Source organism: Lepisma saccharinum, unplaced genomic scaffold (genome assembly GCF_977018435.1).
Source record: "Lepisma saccharinum unplaced genomic scaffold, izLepSacc3.1 HAP1_SCAFFOLD_42, whole genome shotgun sequence".
NCBI lineage: Eukaryota > Metazoa > Arthropoda > Insecta > Zygentoma > Lepismatidae > Lepisma > Lepisma saccharinum.
The window spans coordinates 588,601-594,486 of NW_028142902.1; positions in this window are offsets into that span (position 1 = coordinate 588,601).

A 5,886-nucleotide genomic window follows, 5' to 3' on the forward strand; every position below is an offset into this window, starting at 1 on the left:
CGTTACTATAGGAGATACAAAGATGATTTTACACTCAATGTAATCAGGTCGAGGCTCTCTATTTGCTCATCAGGAAAAAATTAATCCATGTGTAATATTCATGCTTAGTTACCATGGAAACTCTCATAACAATAAAGTAAACAATCTATTTGTGCATGATTGTAGTCATCGTCGTGGAGATTTGAAATAACCACTCTGATTGTTGAAACAATGTAATACAACCTATGGCCTCACGTTTTACGATTACATTATATAAAATTTCAAAATCGCATATCTCCGTTACTTTATGAGATACAAAGGTGATTTTACATTAAATGTAATCAGGTCGAAGCTCTCTATTGGCTCATCAGGAAAAATTTAATCCTTTTGTAATATTCTAGCTTAGTTACCATGGAAACTCTCATAACAATAAAGTAAACAATCTATTTGTGCATGATTGTAGTCATCGTCGTGGAGATTTGAAATAACCACTCTGATTGTTGAAACAATGTAATACAACCTATGGCCTCACGTTTTACGATAACATTATATAAAATTTAATACTAGCATATCTCCGTTACTATAGGCGATACAAAGGTGATTTTACACTCAATGTAATCAGGTCGAAGATCTCTATTTGCTCATCAGGAAAAATTTAATCCTTTTGTAATATTCATGCTTAGTTACCATGGAATTTCTCATAACAATAAAGTAAACAATCTATTTGTGCATGATTGTAGTCGTCGTCCTGGAGATTTGAAATAACCACTTTGATTGTTGAAACAATGTAATCCAAACAATGGCCTCACGTTTTACGATAACAATATATAAAATTTCAAACTCGCTTATCTCCGTTACTATAGGAGATACAAAGGTGATTTTACATTAAATGTACTCAGGTCGAAGCTCTCTATTGGCTCATCAGGAAAAATTTAATCCTTGTGTAATATTCATGCTTAGTTACCATGGAAACTCTCATAACAATAAAGCAAACAATCTATTTGTGCATGATTGTAGTCGTCGTCGTGGAGATTTGAAATAACCAATTTGATTGTTGAAAAAATGTGATACATCCTATGGAATCACGTTTACGATAACATTATATAAAATTTCAAACTCGTATATCTCCGTTACTATAGGAGATACAAAGGTGATTTTACACTCAATGTAATCAGGTCGATGCTCTCTATCGGCTCATCAGGAAAAAATTAATCCTTTTGTAATATTCATGCTTAGTTACCATGGAAACTCTCATAACAATAAAACAAACAATCTATTTGTGCATGATTGTAGTCGTCGTCGTGGAGATTTGAAATAACCACTTTGATTTTTGAAAAAATGTAATACAACCTATGGCCTCACGTTTTACGATAACAATATATAAAATTTCAAACTCGCTTATCTCCGTTACTATAGGAGATACAAAGGTGATTTTACATTAAATGTACTCAGGTCGAAGCTCTCTATTGGCTCATCAGGAAAAATTTAATCCTTGTGTAATATTCATGCTTAGTTACCATGGAAACTCTCATAACAATAAAGCAAACAATCTATTTGTGCATGATTGTAGTCGTCGTCGTGGAGATTTGAAATAACCAATTTGATTGTTGAAAAAATGTGATACATCCTATGGAATCACGTTTACGATAACATTATATAAAATTTCAAACTCGTATATCTCCGTTACTATAGGAGATACAAAGGTGATTTTACACTCAATGTAATCAGGTCGATGCTCTCTATCGGCTCATCAGGAAAAAATTAATCCTTTTGTAATATTCATGCTTAGTTACCATGGAAACTCTCATAACAATAAAACAAACAATCTATTTGTGCATGATTGTAGTCGTCGTCGTGGAGATTTGAAATAACCACTTTGATTTTTGAAAAAATGTAATACAACCTATGGCCTCACGTTTTACGATAACATTATATAAAATTTCAAACTCGTATATCTCCGTTACTATAGGAGATACAAAGGTGATTTTACACTCAATGTAATCAGGTCGATGCTCTCTATTGGCTCATCATGAAAAATTTAATCCTTTTGTAATATTCTAGCTTAGTTACCATGGAAACTCTCATAACAATAAAGTAAACAATCTATTTGTGCATGATTGTAGTCATCGTCGTGGAGATTTGAAATAACCACTCTGATTGTTGAAACAATGTAATACAACCTATGGCCTCACGTTTTACGATAACATTATATAAAATTTAATACTAGCATATCTCCGTTACTATAGGCGATACAAAAGTGATTTTATACTAAATGTAATCAGGTCGAAGATCTCTATTTGCTCATCAGGAAAAATTTAATCCTTTTGTAATATTCATGCTTAGTTACCATGGAATTTCTCATAACAATAAAGTAAACAATCTATTTGTGCATGATTGTAGTCGTCGTCCTGGAGATTTGAAATAACCACTTTGATTGTTGAAACAATGTAATCCAAACAATGGCCTCACGTTTTACGATAACAATATATAAAATTTCAAACTCGCTTATCTCCGTTACTATAGGAGATACAAAGGTGATTTTACATTAAATGTACTCAGGTCGAAGCTCTCTATTGGCTCATCATGAAAAATTTAATCCTTTTGTAATATTCATGCTTAGTTACCATGGAAACTCTCATAACAATAAAGTAAACAATCTATTTGTGCATAATTGTAGTCATCGTCGTGGAGATTTGAAATAACCACTCTGATTGTTGAAACAATGTAATACAACCTATGGCCTCACGTTTTACGATAACATTATATAAAATTTCAAACTCGCATATCTCCGTTACTATAGGAGATACAAAGGCGATTTTACATTAAATGTAATCAGGTGGAAGATCTCTATTTGCTCATCAGGAAAAATTTAATCCTTTTGTAATATTCATGCTTAGTTACCATGGAAATTCTCATAACAATAAAGTAAACAATCTATTTGTGCATGATTGTAGTCGTCGTCGTGGAGATTTGAAATAACCACTTTGATTGTTGAAACAATGTAATCCAAACAATGGCCTCACGTTTTACGATAACAATATATAAAATTTCAAACTCGCTTATCTCCGTTACTATAGGAGATACAAAGGTGATTTTACATTAAATGTACTCAGGTCGAAGCTCTCTATTGGCTCATCATGAAAAATTTAATCCTTTTGTAATATTCTAGCTTAGTTACCATGGAAACTCTCATAACAATAAAGTAAACAATCTATTTGTGCATAATTGTAGTCATCGTCGTGGAGATTTGAAATAACCACTCTGATTGTTGAAACAATGTAACACAACCTATGGCCTCAAGTTTTACGATAACATTATATAAAATTTAATACTAGCATATCTCCGTTACTATAGGCGATACAAAGGTGATTTTACACTCAATGTAATCAGGTCGAAGATCTCTATTTGCTCATCAGGAAAAATTTAATCCTTTTGTAATATTCATGCTTAGTTACCATGGAAATTCTCATAACAATAAAGTAAACAATCTATTTGTGCATGATTGTAGTCGTCGTCGTGGAGATTTGAAATAACCACTTTGATTGTTGAAACAATGTAATCCAAACAATGGCCTCACGTTTTACGATAACAATATATAAAATTTCAAACTCGCTTATCTCCGTTACTATAGGAGATACAAAGGTGATTTTACATTAAATGTACTCAGGTCGAAGCTCTCTATTGGCTCATCATGAAAAATTTAATCCTTTTGTAATATTCATGCTTAGTTACCATGGAAACTCTCATAACAATAAAGCAAACAATCTATTTGTGCATGTTTGTAGTCGTCGTCGTGGAGATTTGAAATAACCACTTTGATTGTTGAAACAATGTAATACAACCTATGGCCTCACGTTTTACGATAACATTATATAAAATTTAATAGTAGCATATCTCCGTTACTATAGGCGATACAAAGGTGATTTTACACTCAATGTAATCAGGTCGAAGATCTCTATTTGCTCATCAGGAAAAATTTAATCCTTTTGTAATATTCATGCTTAGTTACCATGGAAATTCTCATAACAATAAAGTAAACAATCTATTTGTGCATGATTGTAGTCGTCGTCGTGGAGATTTGAAATAACCACTTTGATTGTTGAAACAATGTAATCCAAACAATGGCCTCACGTTTTACGATAACAATATATAAAATTTCAAACTCGCTTATCTCCGTTACTATAGGAGATACAAAGGTAATTTTACATTAAATGTACTCAGGTCGAAGCTCTCTATTGGCTCATCATGAAAAATTTAATCCTTTTGTAATATTCTAGCTTAGTTACCATGGAAACTCTCATAACAATAAAGTAAACAATCTATTTGTGCATAATTGTAGTCATCGTCGTGGAGATTTGAAATAACCACTCTGATTGTTGAAACAATGTAATACAACCTATGGCCTCACGTTTTACGATAACATTATATAAAATTTCAAAATCGCATATCTCCGTTACTTTATGAGATACAAAGGCGATTTTACATTAAATGTAATCAGGTCGAAGCTCTCTATTGGCTCATCAGGAAAAATTTAATCCTTGTGTAATATTCATGCTTAGTTACCATGGAAACTCTCATAACAATAAAGCAAACAATCTATTTGTGCATGATTGTAGTCGTCGTCGTGGAGATTTGAAATAACCAATTTGATTGTTGAAAAAATGTGATACATCCTATGGAATCACGTTTACGATAACATTATATAAAATTTCAAACTCGTATATCTCCGTTACTATAGGAGATACAAAGATGATTTTACACTCAATGTAATCAGGTCGAGGCTCTCTATTTGCTCATCAGGAAAAAATTAATCCATGTGTAATATTCATGCTTAGTTACCATGGAAACTCTCATAACAATAAAGTAAACAATCTATTTGTGCATGATTGTAGTCATCGTCGTGGAGATTTGAAATAACCACTCTGATTGTTGAAACAATGTAATACAACCTATGGCCTCACGTTTTACGATTACATTATATAAAATTTCAAAATCGCATATCTCCGTTACTTTATGAGATACAAAGGTGATTTTACATTAAATGTAATCAGGTCGAAGCTCTCTATTGGCTCATCAGGAAAAATTTAATCCTTTTGTAATATTCTAGCTTAGTTACCATGGAAACTCTCATAACAATAAAGTAAACAATCTATTTGTGCATGATTGTAGTCATCGTCGTGGAGATTTGAAATAACCACTCTGATTGTTGAAACAATGTAATACAACCTATGGCCTCACGTTTTACGATAACATTATATAAAATTTAATACTAGCATATCTCCGTTACTATAGGCGATACAAAGGTGATTTTATACTCAATGTAATCAGGTCGAAGATCTCTATTTGCTCATCAGGAAAAATTTAATCCTTTTGTAATATTCATGCTTAGTTACCATGGAATTTCTCATAACAATAAAGTAAACAATCTATTTGTGCATGATTGTAGTCGTCGTCCTGGAGATTTGAAATAACCACTTTGATTGTTGAAACAATGTAATCCAAACAATGGCCTCACGTTTTACGATAACAATATATAAAATTTCAAACTCGCTTATCTCCGTTACTATAGGAGATACAAAGGTGATTTTACATTAAATGTACTCAGGTCGAAGCTCTCTATTGGCTCATCATGAAAAATTTAATCCTTTTGTAATATTCATGCTTAGTTACCATGGAAACTCTCATAACAATAAAGTAAACAATCTATTTGTGCATAATTGTAGTCATCGTCGTGGAGATTTGAAATAACCACTCTGATTGTTGAAACAATGTAATACAACCTATGGCCTCACGTTTTACGATAACATTATATAAAATTTCAAACTCGCATATCTCCGTTACTATAGGAGATACAAAGGCGATTTTACATTAAATGTAATCAGGTGGAAGATCTCTATTTGCTCATCA